This window comes from Felis catus, chromosome E3, assembly GCF_018350175.1.
Source record: "Felis catus isolate Fca126 chromosome E3, F.catus_Fca126_mat1.0, whole genome shotgun sequence".
NCBI lineage: Eukaryota > Metazoa > Chordata > Mammalia > Carnivora > Felidae > Felis > Felis catus.
The window spans coordinates 18,601,296-18,612,881 of record NC_058383.1 but is presented as its reverse complement, the minus strand read 5'-3'; the positions used below and the strand labels follow the sequence as shown (position 1 = coordinate 18,612,881).

Below are 11,586 nucleotides of genomic sequence, written 5' to 3'. Positions count from 1 at the left end.
TTTCCCTTCCCAGAGGGGGCGGGAGGTGCAGCAGGGGGGGTGGAGGGGGTGGCGGGAAGCTAGGGTTTCGGTCAATCCAAGCTCCGGACCCCCCGCTGAGCTCCTAGGACATTTCCTCCCCTCGCATCCCCACTCCCGGGTAAGTCACTGCTCTAGGGGCTGGTGATGGGTCCTGGACCCTCAACCCCTCCTGTTCCTCTGCTCTGTCATCATCATCCTATGCCATCACCAGCTCACTGTCTGGCAAAAGATGGACAGCCAGGTAAGGGGATTGCCCATCGGAGAGGACTTGGGGTTTTGAGTCATCCTACTCTTTTCTGGTTAACCAGATGGCTGAGTGAGGGAGTGCGAAGGAAGCGGGGAAGTCTCTGGGGGGGCTGGGAGGGGGGCTTTGTGTGGAGCAGTGGGGCCCCAGTCCGGGCAGGGGCAGGGCTCAGTCTACAGGCAGGGGCAGGGCAGGTGAGAATGGGCCGAGGGCTCTGTCTTTGGCCAGAGTAAGATCTGGGATTAGATCTCAGTCCGTAACCATGATCAGGACTTGGTCTACTAGGGCCGGACTTGGTCCAGAACTTTGTCTAGGGCCAACATCCTAGCTCTGTCTGTGTTTGGGGTCAGAGCCGTCAATGACCCGGAGGCTCTGCTTGGGACCCATCGGGGTTGAGCTTAGACCTCAGTCCAGATTGGGCCCAGAGCTCAGGCTGTGGCCGAGCTTCTGACAGAGCCTGTGACTCAGGTCAGGGCTCAGGCCTGGGCTGGGATAAGAGCTCCCTCGGTGACCAGGGTCAGGGCTCACCAGGTTGGGGTTGTGTGAGGTCAGGATGGGGCTCAGCCAGGTCCCAGAGTAATCCTGCCCTGTGTGTTTCTGCTCTGTGGATGGCTGTCAGGGCTGGGCTGACTCAACGACAGGTCTCCCTTCCAGCATGGTGCCACCCTTCACCCCACCCTGGATTTTCCATCTTCAGGGACACGATGGGGGTTTCTTGGTCTTCCCCGAGGCCCACTTTCCTTTTGGGATCCGTGGGGTTTCCCTGTTGGGTCCCTGCAGTGAGACAGAAACCATGGGGGCTTTCCCTTCCTGTAGTCTGCCTCCTCGGCTCTACACAGGCCCTGCCCATCGGGGCCGCCTGGAACCAACTGCCAGGGAAGTACCAGTACATTTCGGGGAGCAATCCCAGAGGGCTGCTTGGAGGAGAAGGAAAAGGAAGAGCGGCTGGCACCTGCCTAGCCCGGACGGGTTTCGCTTGCCGCGTCCCCCAGTGGTGACAGCTCATTCTCCCACATCCCACGCAGCTGAGGCTCCCCACTGTGGGGGGTCCCAAACATCCTGAGACTGATCATGAGGGCAGACGCAGGCCCTGGTCGGTCTTCCTCCCATCCCCAAGTCCTGCGGCCACCCTGGAGGCATGCCACCCCACTCACCCTCTGATGCAACCACTCCCCACCCTTTGCCGGTACCCAGAACTGCCGTACCTCTCGAACCTCGAGCCCCATCACCCGCTCTCTCACCACAACCTCCGGATCCTCCCGACCTTCTCTGATGGTTCTTCAAGACCTCCTGTCTCTTGTTGTGTCTCTGCCCTTCTCGATCTGGCTGCAGCTGACTCCCACGGCCTCATTCCTGGCCGCTGCCCTATTTCTGCTCTAGCAACTGGAGTTTCATGCTTGGACATGATGAACCACCTCAGACTTGCTTGCCTTTGCACACGCTCCTCTCTTTGCCTAGAATGTCCCACTGCCTTCTCTGGAGTTCCCTCTCCTCACCCTTTTCTGAACCTACCCCTTGTCACGGGCTTCCTCCCCTGAATAGCTCATTCCTTCCTGCCATAAATCCTGTCTCCAACAGACGTTTCATTTTTATTTCTCTTGCTTATTCTATCCTCGCTGATACCACTCCAGCCATCCCGGCTCCCTCATTGCCAGGCATGCATGCTCCTGCCTCAGGGCCTTTGCGCTTGCTGTCCCTTCTGCCTGGAAGGCTCTTCTTCCAGATATCTGCAAAGCCCACTCTCTTCTTTCGATCCCCGCTCAAACGTCACCTTCTCAGATGGAGTCCTCACTGACTACCCTATTAAAATATGCAGCCCGGTCCCTGGCACTTTCTCTTTTCTTTGTTCTAGAAAGCAATGTTGCGATTTCCAACTGTAACTGTGGATCTATCCATTTTCCCTTTTAGATGCATCGGTTTCTCTCAACTGCTTTGAAGCGCTGTTATTTAGGCAGACACACCCCTAGGACTGTGATGCCTTTTTGAAGAGCTGACCCTTTTATCAGAATGTAATGTCTCTCTTTCTCCTTGATAATATTGCCTCTTTTTCCCTGAAGCTTACTTTTTTTTTTTTTTAATTAATTCAACCGGTCCTGCTCTTTTTGATTGGCGTTTACATAGCTTATCTTTTTTTTTTTTTTTTGGAACATACTCATTTTTAATCTATTTTTATTTGCAGTGGGTTTCGTTAAAACAAAATTTTAGATTAATATTTTCGTCAGTGTATATGGTATTGATCAGTGTCCGCCCTAAGCAAAGAAACGTTCTATTGCTGACCGAAGGGATCTGTCCTATTCTGAATGTGAGGTCCGTTCTTAGCCCTGTGACCTCAGCGCCTTCATGAGTTCAAGATCATTAATTTGTAGTTTGTCCTACTTTGTTCCTGGTTATAAAGGGCAAGTGGTGCCTTTTCCAGATTTTATACCTTTAAAAAATACACATTATTTGTGTGGCCTTGTTTTTTCTAGTTTTAGTACCATGTTAATTAGATGTGACAGTGAACATCTTTATTTTTGTCTTCATTTCAGAGAGTAAACTTTATTTATTTATACTCTTTAAAAATTGTATAATGTTTTTATTTATTTTTGAGAGACAGAGAGCGAGCGACAGAGTATGAGCGGGGGAGGGGTAGAGAGAAAAGGACACACAAGAATCCGAAGCAGGCTCCAGGCTCTGAGCTGTCAGCACAGAGCACGATGTGGGGCTCAAATTCACAAGCTGCGAGATCATGACCCGAGCTGAAGTCGGATGCTTAACCGACTTAGTCACCCAGGCGTCCCTATTTATAGCTTTTTAATTGTTATTTTTGAGAGAGAGAGAGAGAGAGACAGAAGAGTGCGAATAGGGGAGGGGCAGAGAGAGAGGGAGACACAGAATCTGAAGCAGGCTCCGGGCTCCAAGTTGTCAGCAAGGAGTCCAACGTGGGGCTCGAACCCACGAACCGGGAGATCATGACCCAAGCCGATGTTGGACGCTCAACTGACTGAGCCACCCAGGCGCCCCTCAGAGAGTAAACTTTAAATTGTTCATTATTATTTTTTTCTTATTTTTTTTATAGATTCCCTTCATTAGATTCCAGAAATCCCATGTAATCATAGTTTGAAGACGTTATCTTTAATAACTGTTCACTTTAGTTATTTGCCTGTGTCTCTTACATACACTTTCTATCCCTTTCCCTGCATTATATTTCTCCATAACATTTAAAAATATCTAACATTTTTGACCTCCTGGGTGACTCATTTGGTTAAGTGTCCGACACTTGCTTTCGGCTCAGGTCACGATCTCATGGCTTCATGGGTTCGAGCCCCACAGCAGGCTCTGCGCTGGCAGTATGGGGCCTGCTTAGGATATTCTCTCTCTCTCTCTCTCTCTCTCTCTCTCTCTCTGCCCCTCCCCACTTGTGCTGTCTCTGTCTCTGTCTCTCTCTCTCAAAAAAGAGAAAACACCCTTAAAAAATATTTAACATTTTCTCTCTCTCTTTTTTGTCTCTCTCTATGCACTAGAGCGCGAGCTCCCCAAAGGTGGGAATGTTTGCCAGTTATGTGCACTGATATATCCCCCGTAGCTAACAATAGCAGCTTCTTAGCCAATCAGCAAACAAATCTGTCTTTTATCACAGTGCCTAATGCAGGTTCTACTCACGGCTGGCGCCCTGTCAGTTGCCCTCCTAGAGCGGGAGGTCTGGGACCCACTGCCGAGCCCTGAGCTCTTGCTGTCAGCCTTCCCCGACTCTGCCAAGGCTCCAGACAGGTACTGAAGGATGGAAATGGGGTTTTCTGGGCTGCTGGCCACGGCCCTGGGCTGATGATCTTGGCAGAGCCTTGCCAAGAAACCAGAGGGCCGATGAGGAGAGGTGCGGGGTGGTGGCGGGGCGTGGGGGGGGGGTGGGCAGCCTCTGTCTATATCCTTGGAGGATGGGCCTGAGCCTGTCTCTGTCTACCTGGGCCTCAGTTGCCACGAATGGATCTTGGCTGGTGAGCTGAGGCTTGGGCTGGGAGCAGCAGGAAATCGAAGGGATGTGGTGAAGGCTGAGAACTGCTGGAAAGGAAACCAAGATCCCGGAGCTCTATGGACTCCAGGGTGTAGCTGACACTTCTGGTGACCTCAGGTGAGTCACTGGCCAGTTCCGGACCTCAGGTTCCTCATTGAGAAGCAGTAGCAGTTTTCAAATGCTGCCCCTATTATTACGTAGGGAAATTAAAACCTAGATGATTTAAAAGAGAGAGAAAAGAGCCATCTGCCACATTTCTGATCATTTCCCAAGTACCCCGTTAGAGCTCTGACCCCACGGGACACTCCATGGGGTTGCATGGGAATCCTGCGCCCAGGAAGTAGAAGTTAGAAGCTTCAGATGTGACATCAGGATGGAATCAGGGAGGGGAAGTCTCGATTCAGAGTCGACACAGCAGATCAGTGACAGGGCGAAGCCTGAACTCAAGTCCCTTGTTTTCAGCTCGGGCTGGTGAGGGGAATCCCTGGGCCCTCTGATGTCAACTCCGAGACTTGGAACTAACCCCTCGGTTAAATCAAGCTGGGCTTCGCTGAAGGCAGGAAGGCTGGGGGGAGGTGGGGCCAGTCTGGAGCTGGGGCCACACCTCGGAGTCTCCCAAACACAGGTGGTGAGACCCTGAGCCCAGGCACAGCGCCCACCCCTTCCCCCCTGAGCGTGGAGGTGGAACATCCCAGAGCCCCAGCCCCCCTCACCTGACTTCTCTCCTGTTGTACACATGCACCCCACACCACACCCAGGGTCAGTCATTCTTTCTGCAGCATGCCCTCGCCACGCCCCTTCCCACCGACCCTGGGAGCTGCCTCTAGATGGGGTGTCTCCTATGCGACTCCCGACCTGGGGCGGGGGAGTCTGGCAAGGGGAAAGGGCTTCTCTCCCTCGATCCCATCTCTTTTTTCCCTGTAAGAGAGAAAAAAGGCCTCAAGGCCATGGCAGACAGCTAGGGAGGGCTGAGACAAAGGGGTGGGGGTGGGTGACGCACTAGTGATGCGGGGCGTTCTGTGTGCGTGATGCAGGAATGCAGGGGCGGGAAGACTGAGCCACGCAGGGTGTGGGGAGAAGGTGGGACACCAGCTCTGTGGAGTGCCAGGAAGGAAGAGTTTGAAACCCAGGAGGCAGGGCTGTCGAGGAAAAATCACCGGCCTGGGGGTAAAAAGTCCCGGTTCAAGTCCCGGCCCTGCTTGCCCTTCCCCCATCAAGTGTACCCTCTTGAAAGAGAGCGGCCCAAACACTCTTGGCTTCAGTTTCTCCATTTGTAAGATGAGGCTTGCGATCCGAGGCCTGCCCACCTCCCAGCTCAGACATGGAGGTGAACTTGGGAGACATAGGGGGTCACGGGTCAGGGCCCCACTTGGGAGTCAGTCCTACGCTGCTTTCACAGCCCCTATACTTCCTTTGGTCAAGTATGACCTTTGGCGAGGCCTGAAATCCCCCTGTTCTTGGCTCATCTACTAGGTGGGGAGGCTACTTATTCGCCGGATGGGACTGCGGTGGATTACGCACATAAATGGCTCCCACTGAGTAGCTGTGTGATCTTAGGCAAGTTACTTAACCTCTCTGTGCCTGCTTTGCCAGCTATAACATGAGGCAAATAATACAAACTCCTAAGACTGTTGAGATGATTCAATGAGCTATTATTTACCAAGAGGTTGGAACAGGGCCTGGCATGTGGTAAGACAACAGGTATAAGGAAAGAAATGTTAGTTGTCATTAATAAATACAAGGCATGGTTGCCCTCCACGGACGAAAAAAGGTGGAAGGAGAGTGGGAAGAAGAGGGTAAGGAACAGAAAAGGCTGCAGTCACGTCTTACGAATTCGGGACGGTTGGGGCTGTGACTGGTGAGGGCACAGGCAGAGGGGACCTAGTGACCCAGAAACATGCGTCAGGGCAGAATTCGGGCCAGAAACAGAAATCGCCGGGAGCCAGCCAATTGGGCCCTGGGCCAGGGTGTGGACAGCCTCAAATATGAGAGTCAGTGGGTGGGACTCACCTCCCAGGCCAGGGGAGGCTTCATCCTGTCTATGAAGAAGACCTGGAATGGAGACAGACCCTGGGCTGAGCCCCCGGACGGGTCACACCAGGTGTCTGAGGGAGGGGCGCAGGCCGGAGCACACACCAGGCCTCCGGCGGCCCTAAGCTCGGAGGCTGACACCGGGCCCTACGCCCCACCCAGAGCTGTCACCCCGCAGCCTCTGCGGGGTCTCAGCCACCCGTGGCTGCCGTGTCCCTCACTCGTCTGGCCCACTGCATGTGAAACCCCCAGGTGGCTCCCCCGGAATGGTACGCACCCACTGCTTATAGTTTTATGTCTTATCTGATTCATACAAAAGAATATATACAACCCACCCACTTTTCTTGCTCCTGCCTCAGTTTTGATCCTGGCCTTACGGGTCCCCGTGGCTTCTCATTCCACTCAGTGAAAGCAAAACCCTCTGAATGGCTTACAAAGCCCTGGTGATCCTTCCCACTGACCTCCTTTATTCCCTCCCACACCTTCTGGCTGCCCCACAAACACTCCAGGCACACTCCTACCTCAGGGCCTTTGTACCTGCTATTCCCTCTGTGTAGAACACCTTCCTCAGCTCTTCAAATAACCGGCTCCTTGTATCTCCATCTGGTGTTTCATCTTTTCATGGATGCCTTTCTCCCTCTATGGCTTGAGGACTGTCGCCTCCGGTTCCCACCTACACTAAGACCCCTAAGATCTAGATGTTAGTCTCTTAGCTTTTCAATTTTTCTGCACATTCTGGGCCCTTCCCAAGGCCCCTAGGGTCTTCCCCAGACCTCCTCCAGACCCACCTCCTCAGACATGAGTCCTGCTGCCAATATTGATGTGAACAACTTCCACTCTTTCCCCTTGGGGTAGGAGAGGGGAAGACAGAATTCGGGATTGAGTACTGAGGTGTGGCAACCATGGTCCCTGCCCCCCGAGGCGGCCACCTAGCTGAGAAGACTGGATACACGTGGGAGACCAGAGGCAAAGCAGGGCAGTTTGTAACTTACCGGTCTGCAGCTGTGACTAAACAGGCAGGATGTGAACTTGAACCTGCTGTTGGCTGCCGTGAGGGAAGACCCTGCCTCAGTCTGGAACTGACTTTGGAAAGTAGAGCTGAGAGCCAGAGAGGGAGACAAGGGTCTTACAAGTTACTTCGAGCTCCTGGATCCAGCTCTTCCTGAAGCGATTACTTTGAAAAGTTTAGTTTCGTGAGTGAATCTCTAAAAAAAATATTTTTTTAAATGTTTATTTGTTTTTGAGAGAGAGTGTGAGTGGGGGAGGAGGAGGGGCAGAAAGAGAGGAGACACGGAATCCGAAGCAGGCTCCAGGCTCTGAGCCGTCACACAGCCTGATGTGGGGCTTGAACCCACGAACCGCGAGATCGTGAGCTGAGCCGAAGTTGGACATTTAACCGACTGAGGCACCCAGGCGCCCCTCTTCTTTTCTGCTTAAGCTATTTGGAGCTGTGTTTCCCCTCCCCTGCTTTGAGCCACCTTCACAATGGATTTCCAATGTCAAAAATCACAGACCAGATTTTTGTTAAAGGATAAAGGCAAATACATCGTGTAGTAGAAAGAGCCCTCTGTTAGAAGCCAGTGGAGAGAGCGTTTCAGGTAGAAAGGACAACGTGAAAACAGAGTCGATGCTTGGTCAATATCTACCGAGCGCCAACTCGGTATGTCCAGGCATTGTTCCAGATATTTGAGTTCAGCAGCGAATGGGGCCAATGGAACGTTCGGCCTTCACGGAACTTATACTGAATGGAATAAAGTTAAAATTATATTATAATTATAAAATTATACAAATTAAAGTGATATAAAATGTAATCAAATGCTTCTATGTGCCCAGGTACTTTTCAACTACTGGCTCATGGAATCCCTATGCTGGAGGCATTATTATTTATATTCATTATATGAAGAGGAAACTGAGGCCCAGAGGGGTTAAGGCTTTGTGCCCAAGGTTACCCAGCTAGTAAGCGGCAGCTCTGGGACTTGAACCCTGGACCTCTGGTCTTCTTAGCCACTTATACTATACTGCCTAGCAGAGCGGTTAGCATTTTGAACCTTCTCTATACATCAGACATCGCTCTAATGGCTTTACACGCCCAAACTCGTATATTTCTCAAAACAATCCAGTTTACGGATGAGGAAACCAAGGTTGATAACACAACAGTAGCAGGACTGAAATTTGAATCAAAACAGAACAGTTTGAGAGGCCACATCCTTCCCCCCCCCTTATGGAAGTCTAATTGACAAATAAAATTATAAGCTAAAGTGTACGAGGTGCTGATCTGATACGTGTAAACACCGTGAATGTGTTTCTCCCTTGGCGTTAATGAACAATCCATCACCTCGTATCCCAACCCCCCCTTTTTTTTGGTGAGAACATTTAAGTTATAGTCTCTTAGCAAATTTCAATTCCACTACAGCCGTGGCAGTTCATGCTCCTGATCACTGGCACCAACGGCCTCTAATTGCGGAGGACACAGAAAAAGGAAGAGGGGCCAGAAAACAGAAACCCTGCTCAGGAGCAAAAGATAGCAAGAGGCCTACCCCTGAGGCCTCCTCTCCAAATGGTGCCAGGGTTTGAACTTTTTTTTTTTTTAAGGTTATTTATTTATTTATTTTTGAGAGAGAGAGCGTGAGCACAGGTGCAAGTGGGGAAGGGGCAGAGAGAGAGCATGGGGGGGGGCGGGGAGAGAGAGAGAGAGAGAGAGAGAGAGAGAGAGAGAGAGAGAGAGAGAGAGAGAATTCCAAGCAGGCTTTGCACGGTCAGTGTGGAACCCGACGCGGGGCTCGAACTCACAGACCGTGAGATCGTGGCCTGAGCCAAAGCCGGATGCTTAACCCACTGAGCCACCTAGGCGCCCCAGGGTTCAATCTTGACAAAGAGATGATCCCTCCTGCATTCACTGAAAGTGCCAGGAGCCCTACTGGCCCGGCCCCCCCACCCTAGGGTCCTCTCCGTGTTCCCTTGCACCAAGGATCTTGCCAGGGTGACTGTGATGAACAGCCAGAAGAATGCAGGAAACAGTGACACTGAAAGAGGCAGAGGAGAGGGGCAAATAAGAGAGGGTGGGACCCAGGGAGCCTCCCAGCCACCCCCCCCCCCCCGGGGCTCCACACATCCCACCAGGAATCTCATGGCCATTCCCCCAAAGTCCAGAACCTCTCACCTGTCCGGGAGTAGGAATATGCACTCCAAGCTTTCTATAAATACCAGGAAACCCTCAGGAGCAGAGGGGTGGGGGGTGTCTCCCAAGGGAGACAGGGCCCTTGCTGCCAGAGGGGAAGCTGGAGTAGAGGTCAGAGGTCACAGCTATGTCAGGCCGTGCCCCTTCCACCTCCCGGACCCCCATCCTGGCTCACACTCTCCTCTGCAGGTGATAGACCAGCCCTGCTCCCAGGACCCTCTCGCAGAGATTGCTGGTCAGGACCTCGTGCCCTCACCGCTGTCCTTGCTGGTCTGAGCCCCAGAATCCAACTGACCGCCCGGTCCCAGAGGAGGAGAGCAGGGCAGGCCCAGACAACTCCTATAGAAGCAGCAGATATATTGACTCCAACACCGTTCTCATTCAAGGGGGAGCAGACGTCAACACAGCCCTAAAATAGGCCAGAGTGCAGCAGGAGGTACAGAGGAGCATGGGGTTCGGGGTGAGGAGAGGGTGGTTCTCGTGAGAAACAGAGGAAGCTTCCTGCAGGTGAGAATCTCTGACCCAGACCTAGCGAATCGCGTTCCTTTTCAGCCTCGGTTTCTGCATCTGCAAAATGGGGGTGAGGACTATATTTGCCCCGTGAGGTTGTGGGGTGGGTCAACTCTGTCGGGCGATCAGACAGGGGAAAACTCTGGAAGGCAACACTGATTGTTGGGAATTAGTAGGATTCTGACAGGACGGGGCGGGAGGAGAAACGTCCCCAGTAAAAAGAGCGCTGTGAAGCGAGACTAGTCCTGACATACTCGTCCGCGAATGTTTATTGTGCACCTACTTGACCAGCCCTGAAGAAGAACTTAGCCTGAGGGGCGGGTGGTTGGGGTCTGAACACCACACTCAAGAATATGGACTGTGTCAAATGGGCAGTGGGGAAGCATGTTAAGGAGGATGGTGACGGAGAGGGCATCCCCAGAACACCTTTAGGAGACTCCCCAGGGCAGTGCACCTGCTCCACGGAGGGGCCCAAAGCACCAGGCTTAGGGGAGGAGGGGTCAGCGAAAGCAGAAGAGAGGACACTTAGGTCACCCAGCCCAGGCCCTGCCTTCTGCCTCTGGTCACTGAGCCCCTGCCCTTAGTGCTTCGGGCTTCTTGGCTGCCAGCGGTCACCTCCCCTAACCCCAGACAATAAATTAGTAAGCAAAATGCATAGTATGTTAGATGGGTACTATGTGCTCTTTTAATAAAGAGGAATTTCAGCACAAATGACTCCCTAACTTCCTTCTGGTCTTCACTTAAAGGCCCTCACGTCTCAGTGAGGCTTTCCCTAACCAAGGCGTGTTTTATTTTTTTTTAATGTTTCTTTATTTTTGACGGACAGCGAGAGAGAGACAGAGAGACAGAGCATGAGTGGGGAGGGGCAGAAAGAGAGGAAGACACAGAATCCGAAAGCAGGCTCCGGGCTCTGAGCTGTCAACACAGAGCCTGACCCAGGGCTCAAACTCAAGGACCACGAGATCATGGCCTGAGCCGAAGTGGGACGCTCAACTTACTGAGCCACCCAGGTGCCCCCCCCCCCCCCGCAACTGAGGCATTTTAAATTGCACACACCCTGCTGAAATTCTTTTGTTTGTTCACTTTTATTGTTTGTCCCCACTGGAATGTGAGCTCCATGAGAAGAGAACTGGTTTACTGTTGTACTCATAGCTTCTAGAATATTCCCTGGCTCCATAAATATGTGTCGAAGGAATAAATGATTATTTCCTCAAACAGTAAAACACACACACACACACACACGCACACACACTCCAACAAAACTTCTCCAAACCAGTTCTCCAGAAAAGAGAGAACAGGATAAGCCTGCACAGAGCTGGTGTAAGCATTCCGTGAAATGATTACAAATGAACTTCAATTTTATAACTCAAATGTAAGGCAAAAGTTAGAGGGAGGATGTGTTCAGTCAGGAGGACTGAACCCAAGGGGATGGTGCTCATCTTCTGATTCCACAGCATTCACTGCTTTTGTAATCAGAAAAGCAAAGCATAGGGACGCCTGGGTGGCTCAGTCGGTCGAGCGTTGGATTTCAGCTCAGGTCATGGTCTCGAGGTTCGTGGGTTCGAGCCCCGCGTCAGGCTCTGTGCTGACAGCTCAGAGCCTGGAGCCTGC

At 52.1% G+C, this 11,586-nt stretch overlaps 1 long non-coding RNA gene across 1 annotated transcript; it reads left to right on the top strand.

The window, feature by feature from the left end:
- The first annotated feature begins 44 nt into the window (after positions 1–44).
- LOC123382624 lies at positions 45–7,461 on the top strand. Its single transcript, XR_006591255.1, has 3 exons — positions 45–139; positions 3,885–4,015; positions 4,217–7,461. It is a non-coding gene; the product is annotated as an uncharacterized LOC123382624 (long non-coding RNA).
- Positions 7,462–11,586: the final 4,125 nt, after the last annotated feature.